This window comes from Panthera pardus, unplaced genomic scaffold (assembly GCF_024362965.1).
Source record: "Panthera pardus isolate Hobbes unplaced genomic scaffold, ASM2436296v1 HiC_scaffold_16, whole genome shotgun sequence".
In the NCBI taxonomy this organism is placed as follows: domain Eukaryota; kingdom Metazoa; phylum Chordata; class Mammalia; order Carnivora; family Felidae; genus Panthera; species Panthera pardus.
This window is the reverse complement of record NW_026526721.1, coordinates 102,483,626-102,495,687: the sequence shown is the minus strand read 5'-3', so window position 1 is coordinate 102,495,687 and position 12,062 is coordinate 102,483,626.

Here is a 12,062-nt window from a genome sequence, read left to right as displayed (position 1 = left end):
GAGATCTAATCCAAGAGAAAGGCTGGTTGGTTCTGCCTCCAAAGTCCAACCAGACTTTGTCCACTTATCTCTATTTTCACTGCTAAAGTGTAGTCTAAGTCAGAATCCTCTCCCTGATGGACTTTCTCAACATCTCTAACCAGCTTCTATTCTTATTCCAATTCACATCATTTTACAAGTCTCTCTCTCTCTCTCTCTCTCTCTCTCTCTTATTGTAAGTAAGTCAAGGTAGAACACTCCAGTAACTTCCCTGGAACCAAAAAATAAAATATGCTCCTCAGGGCTTACAGATTATTAGAATATTTGGTCTCCAACCTCTTCAACTTCACTCAAACCATTCTTCTTTCCCTCTTTTTTCAGACTCCAGACCCACATGTCTTTTTAGTTTTTGAGAAAACAACAGTTTTTCATACCTCAACGTTTTTCTACTTGCTATTCCCTCTGCCTGGAATGATTTTTCCTCAGATTGTTTAATGTCTTGCTCTTTCCCCTCATTCAGGTTTCATCGCACTTGTTATTTCCTTAGAGTCAATGCTCCAACTATAATGCCTCCCCAACCAACTTATGAGCTATCCCATTATGCTGCTTTATTTTTTTAGAACACTTATTAGTATCTGATATTACCTTATAGTTTCTTGTCTTTGTTTACTGTCCTGCCCTTAACTCTAACTAGACTGCTGTGTTGGCAGGAATTCTGTCAATAGACTCACTGTATTATTTTCAGTTCCAGAATATTGCTTGGCACATTGCTTGGTACTCAATAAATACTTGTTGTTGAATATATTTTCTTTTCCTGAGGAATTGTTCAATGATGAGTAGTTGCTATTGCTGCTGCTGTTATAGCTCTGTGGCCAGGACAAACTGCTATCTTTGACACAACATCCCCAAGGAATTTTCAACTACAGTGAGAAAACTAATAATTGCCTTGTCAACTTTTCAAAGATACAGCTCACCAGGGCTGGGACTAGGTAAGGTGAGTAAAGCATTTGCATTGGGCCCCAAATCCTTCAGTGATCAAGATAAATAATATTGCAGTACCAAATAATAATGCAATACCAAAATTTAAAAATTAATGTACTATTAAAAACAGTGAAATTGGGGGGCACCTGTGTGGCTCAGTTGGTTGAGCATCCGACTTTGGCTCAGGTCATGATCTAGCGGCTTGTGAGTGAGAGCCCTGCATTGGGCTCTCTGCTGTCAGCATGAAGCCTGTTTTGGATCCTCTGTCCACCCCCCTCCCCTCCCCCCCCCCCCCCCCCGCAACTCCTCTGCTTGCTCTTTCTCTCAAAAATAAAAAAATCTTTAAAAAAATGAAATTGGCAAAATGGCCCCAAAAAAGGGCTACTTGCCTTTGTCAATAAAGTTTCAGTTCACACTGAACTCTGAGATCTATGAGGGCAGAGATCTTTCTTTTGATCAATACTCTTCACCGTGTCTGCTTAGAATAGTGCTACAGACATAGTAGGCATTTGTAAATGTTTTGTGAATTTCTAAATTATTTTTATCTCAAGAAAGAAAATGTAAATATTTACCGTGTGTAAAGTACTGACATTTTTACTATGAGCTAAAAAAGAGTTTAAGATATGGCCCCTGCCCTCAAGATGGGTCAAGATCACAAGACGAATTTAAGATTAGAAGACACTAGTGAAGACAAACCTCAGCTTCAGCTTTCTGTGCTACTTTAAAGGCTTTTTCTCTGTCTCAGTGTTTTGTGTTGATACTTTTTTTCTTGTCTTTGTGAAGTCCATCTTTCTTCCTTCAATCTTGTTTTTCTTTTCCTAGTCTCCTATCCATTTCCTGCTTCCCAGGGCCAGTGTAATTCTGTCAACTGTAGGAAATGGGGAAGAAAGAACAGTAGTCAACATGATTTTTCATCCTGGAATTGATGCTCCACAGGTGAAAATACTCAGCCCCAGGCCATCAAGAGTTCTTATTCCTCTAACTTGATCATTTCTTAGTTTTCAACATCCATTCTGAGTCTCACTGACACAGCTGAACTCTGTGCACTAACCATAATTAAAGTTGGATCATTTCCCTACAGCAGAAGTATAGGAAATAATAATAGCAATGGTGATTTCTTGTATTTACCTCCATATGCATAAGGACTGTTTCTTTAAAAAAAATTGTAGTTGACTTTATGTATCTAGATATACTTGGAGATCCTTTTTTAACCTGTGAAGCCTAAACTTCTCTTATTTTGGAAGACAAGATCATTATAATTTCAGTTCAGTATTTTTCTAGGCTGTTAGAATTGTTTCCTTTTATGACATTTGACAGTAATACATCATCCATTATTATCAACTCAAGGGTAAATTAATTCTAACAGTTTTACCTGCTGGGATCCCTTTTTTGTTACGTCTCACTGAGAGGGAGAAGATAAAAAAAATTATCAAAGTCCCTGATATAGTTAGTAGGGTTAAAAATATGTTGGGTTGATGGAGAATATGCTTAGCTGGGGAAAGTAAATTAATACAATGTTTTTCAGAAAAAAATTGCCAATATATCTGAATATTAAAATGGTACAAATCATATCTTACAATTATGCTTTGAAAATTATATACTATGAAAATAATACAAAATGTGGGGAAGTATATTTGCATAAAGATGTCATTGCATCATTTGGAATAGTGAAAAATTAGAAGAATCTAGGTGTCCAACAAGAAATAAACAATTGGTAAGAAAAAATTATAAAACCTGATGACTATTTGGGTACACATCAAAATAATACTTCAAAATTTTCTTAATCACGTGGGGAAATGCTCGGTGATAGACCCAGGGTACAAAATTGCATATAAAGTTAAATCTTGAGTAGGTAAAGAAGAATTACATAGGGAAATTCCATCTAAAGGGTGATTTGCCCAAGAGGTAATAGTGATAGCTTCTGGGTAACGACTTCATAAATAATGTTTTTATTTATAGTTTTCTATATTTTAAAAATGTCTACAGTAAATATAGGCCACATTGATAACTGAAAGAAACAAACTGTTTATAAGCGCAGTGGCTCTTCCTTCAATTTGAGATTATCCCCTGGAGTTCTGCTCCAGTTGTGATCACCTCCAGAACCTTAAGATTTCTCAGCTGCCTAATAAACCAGAGAACAGAATGATCTGGACGATTCATCCAGGATTTGGCTGGAGCTGCTATATTCATCACATGGTCCTCCTGTTCCTGAGCAACTATTGTGGGGTTTATGAGCCCTGGAAGGGATAGCAAGTTAGAGGCGGAATTAGCTGCATTCTGATCTCTGTTACACAGATGTGGCTTTCATTGATTTTTATGGGAGATTTGTGCACATAATGGAGAGAAAAATGTCTCTTATTTGTTTTAATTTAGCTTGAGCAGTAACCCTGTACTAATGTGATTCCTTCTATAAGAGGCATATCTGCTTTCATTTTTGTTTTTTTAGCCATGGAAAGTATTAGCTTAGATTTCTTTGATCAAAGAAATGCCAATGACTTCAGGTCAACCTAGGCACTTGCATCTGAGTCATGTTATTATTTACTTTTTTTTTGGCTCAAACATTTAATCATCTCAGTTATAAGTTAATGAAACCAAGATATGTGTAGTGTTCCATATCTCTTCCCATCCTTCCCCTATTCCATTCAGATTAGGCACATGTTTCTCAACTTTTGCACTACTGACATTTTGAGATACATAATTTTTGCTATAGAGGACTGTCCTGTGCATTGCAGGATGTTTAGCAGCATCCCTGGCCTCTACCCACCAAATGCTGATAGCACTCCTTTCCTCCAGTTGTGACAAATTGACGAAATGTCTCCAGACATTCCCAAATGTACTCTGAAGGTCAAAATTGCTTTCAACTGAGAACTAGATAAAGTTCTAGTTTGTTGAGATTAAACAAAATTTAAAGAAAAGAAAACTAAGTGGACTATAATAATTTTAAATTATTTAATGTTATTAAAATCATTAATACTCTTTTTGTTTAGGAACTAATTTAAGATAGCTAGAAAAAACCTGCATATTCTTCAGCAAAATTAAACAAATATTCTGAAAGTCATAATCATAAGAGAGAAGAATGAAGTTGGAGTTCATCAAAATTTAAAAAAAAGATGCATATCAAATGACTGCTAGGGAAATTAATAAGAAATCAGAAATTTGGAGAAAAGATTTGCAAAACATATATCTGGCAAAAAACTTATGTCCAGAATATATAAAGATTTCCTACAGTAAAAAAGATCTGATGCAAAAGACTTAAATAGGCACTTCACAAAGGAAGATATAAAAATGGTCAATGAACACAGGAAAAAGAGCTCAACATCATCAGACATTAGAAAACCACACATAAAAGTGAAAAGTGAAGTGACATTACAAAACTTCCAGAATGGCCAAGAAAACTGTTGACAAGTGTATGAGCAGATGGAACTGCTAGAAGATAGGAGTCTAAATTCTATACTCCTGAAGGGACCCTTTGCAAAAAGGTTGAGCAGTTTCTTATATGGTTAAACATATATGAGTCCCATGACTAAGCAATTACCCTCCTAGACGTTTTCTCAAGAGAAATAAAAACACATTGGCAAAATACCTTTCACAAGGATGTTCATAGTATGTGGTTCATTACACTCTAATACCAGAAACAACCTCCAGGTTCATCAAAAAGAGAATAGGTAAACAAAATGTGGCATAGTCATACAATGCATATTATTCTGCAATAGGAAGGAGCAAAATACTGATATACATGAAAATATGAATAAATTTTACAGACATTTTGCTGAGTGAAAGAAGCTGTAAACAAAGGCATACTTATTTACTATGTAATTAGATTTATTTGAAGTTCTAGAACAGGCAAAACTAATCCATGGTTAAAAAAAATAGGTGGATTGACTAAGAAGTGGCATCAGTGAACTTTCTGGAATTATGGAAAGAAATATTTTATATCTTAATGAAAGTGTGGATAATTTGTTAAAATTCATCAATCTGAACATTTAACATTTGTGCATTTTACTGAATGTAAATTTTACTCTCTTCCTCCCAAAAAGAAAACAACAACAACATAACACTACTGAATTCTAATAGGTTTGCTTGCCACTGTATGAATTAAAGATTCTGGAATTATTTTTAGTATATTGTCAGCTTGAGAAAATGAGTAAACATATTGAGGATAATGGGAGTGGGTTTCTAAATGTTGGAGAAGGGAATTACAAATTTGGAAAGACGGAAGACTAAAAATGCACCCTGTGGTGCATTCGATTTGGAGGCATTATAATGAACTCACTGTGTGTGTGTGTGTGTATGTACGTACATACATATATTTTCTATCTTTCCTAGCTTTGCATGCTGAGGAAGCTTAGAAACAACGCTACTCCAGTAGCTCTGAGTAAACCTAGTGCCCTAGTGCTTGGCTATTAAATACTACTCTCTAACAGAAACCAGTGCCCCATGGAGAAATGGTTGATATCCAGGACCAACATGGAAAAGCATAAGATAAATCTGAGATATTTTGTTACACTAGAAAATAATGAATTGCTTAGAGAATGATGAAGACTTGTTAAAAGGACACAAGAGCCAGCTTGAAGGGGCTCCCAATGGGACAAATTAGATTTCTAAAAATGATAGTAAAGGATTTTATTGTATAAAATAAAAATCCATGAATCTATAATAATGTGAATAAATAAATAAGGAGCAGAAAAATCTCTTCCTTATAAAAGAATGTCAACAAACAGATATAGAAGGATTTTGGAGTTAGGATATCGATAAGTATTAAAATTAGTAGGTGAAGTTTGATGAGGAACATGAAATTTTTGTTACTTAAAGATTCTCCTATAAATTGCAGACCCATTAAAAAGAGTATAATGGTAATTTTTCTGTGAAGAAACTGAGTTATACCACCTTTATTAAGTTATCAAAGTTAACGTCACTCATATTGAGACATACAAACATCAGGTGGCATCTAACATACTGCAGTGAGGGCACAACATCACTTTTTGGTAATCCTGTCCAAAATGCATATGTTGAATTCAATAATGGAAACCTCGAATAAATGTTGATCTTTATGGCTTCAAAAATCTCCAGTCAAGAATGCCAGAGATAGGCTAAGAAACAATTCTAATATTAAGGAAACCACAGTGATATGACACAAGCCAAAGTGAATCTTGGGCTGAGAGAGAGAGAGGAAAAAAAAAACCTGGCTGCAAAACACTTCACTGATATGATTTATGATATTTGAATATTAACTGTGGGTTAGAATACTAAATTTAAATTTCCTGTTTTTCCTAATTATACTGTTATGCAAGAAAATTCCATTTTTAAAGGAAAAACACACCAAAAGTTTAAAAAATGAAACATTTCTCTGGGGGTGCCCGGATGACTCAATCAGTTAAGCATCTGACTTCAGCTCAGGGCATGATCTCCCAGTTCATGAGTTCGAGCCCCACGTCAGGCTCTGTGCTGACAGCTTAGAGCCTGGGGCCTGCTTCAGATTCTGTTTCTCCCTCTCTCTCTCTGCCTCTCCCTCACTCACACTCTGTGTCTCTTTCTCTCTCAAAAATAAAAAAAAAAAACATTAGAAAAAATGAAGCATTTCTCTAATTTACTCTCAAATGACTCTGAAAAAAGTGTATATGCATGCACATGCACACACACACAACACAAACACACATATTATATATATATATATATATATATATATATATATATATGAGAAAGAGAGAGGATGATAAAGCCAATGAGAAAAATATAAAAATTGATGAATCTGGATATAGGATAAATTGGATTTTCTTGCAGCATTTTTGTAATTTTTCTGTGGGTTTAATTGAAATAAAAAGTTTCAGCAAAAAAAAAAGTAAAGCAAAAATGCAAAAGATAAGTAAGGGTAGTAAAGCTGAATTTCCATAAGCAGATGTATTAGTTTCTATTGCTGTGTAACCAATGATCACAAATTTATCAGCTTTAAACAATACACACATTTATTATCTCATGGTTTCCATGGGGCACAATTCTAGGTATAGCTTATCTCAGTGTCTCACAAGATTACTATCAAGGTATTGTCTGGGCTGCATTTTCATTTGGAGGCTTGATTGAGGAAGAGCCTGCTTCCAGGCTTATTAAATTTGTTGACAGAATCCATTTCCTTATGGTTGTATGACTGAGAGTCTAGCTTTTTTACTGGCTGTTAGCTAAAGACTGATTCCAAAGGGTGTCCACAATTTCCTGCCAAGTGGTCCTCTCTACAGGCAGTTCAAAACATGGCCATTCACTTCTTGAAGGCCAGCAGAAGAGTGTCTTACTCCAGTCTGCTGAGATAGTTTCTTACAGCATAGACAAGGGAATAACATTTCATCCCTTTGCCATATTCTATTTGTTGGAAACAAGTTACAGGTCCCATTCCATGCTCTAGGGAGGGAATTACACAAAGCTGTGGGCACAAGAAAGTGGGTATTATTGGGGGGCAGTCAAGTTTATCTGCTACAGCATGGAATTACTAAATCGAATGTGATTTATCAACTCCTACATCATTTTCTATCTTCAATTTAAACTAAGTTAAGAAATGGAAATATTATTTTATTGATGGTATATATTTGCGAGAAACAATTGAAACAATTTTTAAGGTTTATTCATTTTCAGAGACAGAGAGAGACAGAGTGTGTGTTGGGGAAGGCATAGAGAGAGAGGGAGACACAGAATCTGAAGCAGGCTCCAGGTTCTGAGCTGTCAGCACAGACATGGGGCTCGAACTCACAGACCACGAGATCATGACCTGAGCTGAAGTCAGACGTTTAACCAACTGAGCCACCCAGGTGCCCTGAGAGAAACAATTTTAGATGCTGGATAAAGTGCCATTTTTTAATATCCATGCAGAATCTTTAGAAAACATTTTTAAAATATTTCAGAAATATCTTACATTATTAATCCCACCTCATAAAGGTGTTTGGTCATAAGCACTATATACTAAATATGTCTGATTTTCTACTGAGATAATATTAGAATTGTACTTACCTGCTTCTTTTTGAACTGGGTATTATCCTTCAGATTGAAAGTGAGGGGATGGGGAATATCTATCATGCTACTGGAAGTCAAAAGAAAGCTGGAGTAGCCATACTTGTATCAGACAAACTAGACTTTAAATTAAAGACTGTAACAAGAGATGGAGGAGGGCATTATATAATAATTACAGGGTCTATCCATCAGGAAGAGCTAACAATTACAAATGTCTATGCGCTGAATACGGGAGCCCCAAATGTATAAAACAATTAATCACAAACATAAGCATAATCCAAACATTATGGATAAGAATGTGGTAATTACAGGTGACTTTAATACCCCACTTACAACAATGGATAGATCATCTAGACACAGAATCAATAAAGAAACAAGGGCCCTGAATGATACATTGGATCAGATGGACTTGACAGATATATTTAGAACTCTGCATCTCAAAGCAACAGGTTATACTTTCTTCTCGAGTGCCCATGGAACATTCTCCAAGATAGATCACATACTGGGTCACAAAACAGCCCTTCATAAGTTTACAAGAATTGAGATCATACCATGCACTTTCAGACCACAATGCTATGAAACTTGAAACCAACCACATGAAAAAGTCTGGAAAATCTCCAAAAGCATGGAGGTTAAAGAACACCCTACTAAAGAATGGATGGGTCAACCAGGCATTAGAGAAGAAATTAAAAAATATATGAAAACAAATAAAAATGAAAATACAACAACCCAAACGCTTTGGGATGCAGCGAAGGCAGTCCTGAGAGGAAAATACATTGTAATCCAGGCCTATCTCAAGAAACAAGAAAAATCCCAAATACAAAATCTAACAGCACACCTAAAGGAAATAGAAGCAGAACAGCAAAGACACCCTAAACCCAGCAGAAGAAGAGGAATAATAAAGATTAGAGCAGAAATAAACAATATAAAAAGAACTGTAGAGCAGATCAATGAAACCAAGAGTTGGTTTTTTGAAAAAATCAAAAAAATTGATAAACCTGTAGCCAGGCTTCCCAAAAAGAAAAGGGAGAGGACCCAAATCAATAAAATCATGAATAAAAATGGAATTATTACAACCAATCCCTCAGAAATACAAGCAATTATCAGGGAATACTACGAAAAATTATACGCCAACAAACTGGACAACTTGAAAGAAATGGACAAATTCCTAAGCACCCACACACTTCCAAAACTCAAACAGGAAGAAATAGAAAATTTGAACAGACCCATATACCAGTGAAGAAATTAAATAAGTTATCAAAAATCTCCCAACAAATAGGAGTCCAGGACCAGATGGCTTCCCTGGGGAATTCTACCAGACGTTTAAAGCAGAGATAATACCTATCCTTCTCAAGCTGTTCCAAAAAATAGAAAGGGAAGGAAAACTTCCAGACTCATTCCATGAAGCCAGCATTACTTTGATTCCTAAACCAGACAGAGACCCAGCAAAAAAAAAAAAAAAAAAAAAAAAAAAGAGAACTACAGGCCAATATCCCTGATGAATATGGATGCAAAAATTCTCAACAAGATACTAGCAAATCAAATTCAACGCATATAAAAAGAATTATTCACCATGATCAAGAGGGATTCGTTCCTGGGCTGCAGGGCAGGTTCAATATTTGCAAATTAATGTGATACATCACATTAATAAAAGAAAAGATAAAAACCATAGGATCCTGTCAATTGATGCAGAAATAGCATTTGACAAAATTCAGCATCCTTTCTTAATAAAAACCCTCGAGAAAGTTGGTATAGAAGGAACATACTTAAACATCATAAAAGCCATTTATGAAAAGCTCACAGCTAATATCATCCTCAATGGGGAAAACTGAGAGCTTTCCCCCTGACATCAGAAACATGACAGGGATGTCCACTCTCACTGCTGTTTAACATAGTGTTGGAACGTCTAGCATCAGCAATGAGACAACAAAAGAAAATCAAAGGCATCAAAATTGGCAAAGATGAAGTTAAGCTTTCACTTTTTGCAAATGACATGATATTATACATGGAAAATCTGATAGACTCCACCAAAAGTCTGCTAGAACTGATACATGAATTCAGCAAAGTCACAGGATACAAAATTAATGTACAGAAGTAAGTTGCATTCTTATACACTAATAATGAAGCAACAGAAAGACAAATAAAGAAACTGATCCCGGTCACAATTGCACCAAGAATCATAAAATACCTAGGAATAAACCTAACCAAAGATGTAAAAGATCTGTATGCTGAAAACTATAGAAAGCTTATGATGGAAATTGAAGATACAAAGAAATGGAAAAAAACATTCTGTGCTCATGGATTGGAAGAATAAATATTGTTAAAATGTCAATACTACCCAAAGCAATCTACACATTCAATGCAATCCCAATCAAAATCGTACCAGCATTCTTCTCAAAGGTAGAACAAGCAATCCTAAAATTTGTATGGAACCAGAAAAGACCCCAAATAGCCAAAGTAATATTGAGGAAGAAGACCAAAGTGGGAGGCATCACAATCCCAGACTTTAGCCTCTACTACAAAGCTGTAATCATCAAGACAGCATGGTATTGGCACAAAAATAGACACATAGACCAATGGAATAGAATAGAGACTCCAGAATTGGACCCACAAAAGTATGACCAACTAATCTTTGACAATGCCAGAAAGAATATCCAATGGAAAAAAGACAGTCTCTTTAATAAAGGGTGCTAGGAGAACTGGACAGCAACATGCAGAAGAATGAAACTAGACCACTTTCTCACACCATTCACAAAAATAAACTCCAAATGGATGAAGGACTTGAATGTGAGACAGGAAACCATCAAAACCTTAGAGGGGAGAGCAGGAAAAAACCTCTCTGACCTCAGCGCAGCAATTCCTAACTCAACACATCTCCAAAGGCAAGGGAATTAAAAGCAAAAATGAACTACTGGGACCTCATGAAGATAAAAAGCTTCTGCACTGCAAAGGAAACAAACAGCAAAAGTAAAAGGCAACCGGCAGAATGGGAAAAGATATTTGCAAATGACATTATAGGACAAAGGGCTAGTTTCCAAAATCTATAAAGAACTCACTAAACTCCACACCCCAAAAAAAATTATCCAGTGAAGAAATGGGCAGAAAACATGAATAGACACTTCTCTAAAGAAGACATCCAGATGGCCAACAGGCACATGAAAAGATGCTCAACGTCGCTCCTCATCAGGGAAATACAAATCAAAATCACACTGAGATATCACCTCATGCCAGTCAGAGTGGCTAAAATGAACAAATCAGGAGACTATAGATGCTGGAAAGGATGTGGAGAAATGGGACTCTCTTGCACTGTTGGTGGGAATGCAAACTGGTGCAGCCACTCTGGAAAACAGTGTGGAGGTTCCTCAAAAAATTAAAAATAGACCTACCCTATGACCCAGCAATAGCACTGCTAGGAATTTACCCAAGGGATACAGGAGTACTGATGCATAAGGGCACTTTTACCCCAATGTTTATAACAGCACTTTCAACAACAGCCGAATTATGGAAAGAGCCTAAATGTCCATCAACTGACGAAAGGATAAAGTTTTGGTTTACATACACAATGGAATACTACTTGGCAATGAGAAAGCATGAAATATGACCCTTTGTAGCAACGTGGATGAAACTGGAGAGTGTTATGCTAAGTGAAATAAGTCATACAGAGAAAGACAGATATCATATATTTTCACTCTTATGTGGATCCTGAGAACTTTAACAGATGACCACGGGGAAGGGGAAGGGGAAAAAAAAGTTAGAGAGGGTGGGAGCCAAACCATAAGAGACTCTTAAAAACAGAAGAAACTGAGGGTTGATGGAGAGTGGGAGGGAGGGGAAAGTGGGTGATGGGCATTGAGGAGGGCACCTGTTGGGATGAGCACTGGGTGTTGTATGGAAACCAATTTGACAATAAATTTCATATTAAAAAAATGAATTGGGTGTTATCATGTGTCTTATAGGTATCATCATGTGACTTGCTTTGATCAATGAAATGCAGGTGAAAGCCTTCATTGCCCATGTGATCTGCCATATACATCTTTATCTGGCTCACATATTTGAAAAAAAATATGGTACAAATGAGTTTCTGTCAGCTTAGATCCCTTAGTGATTAC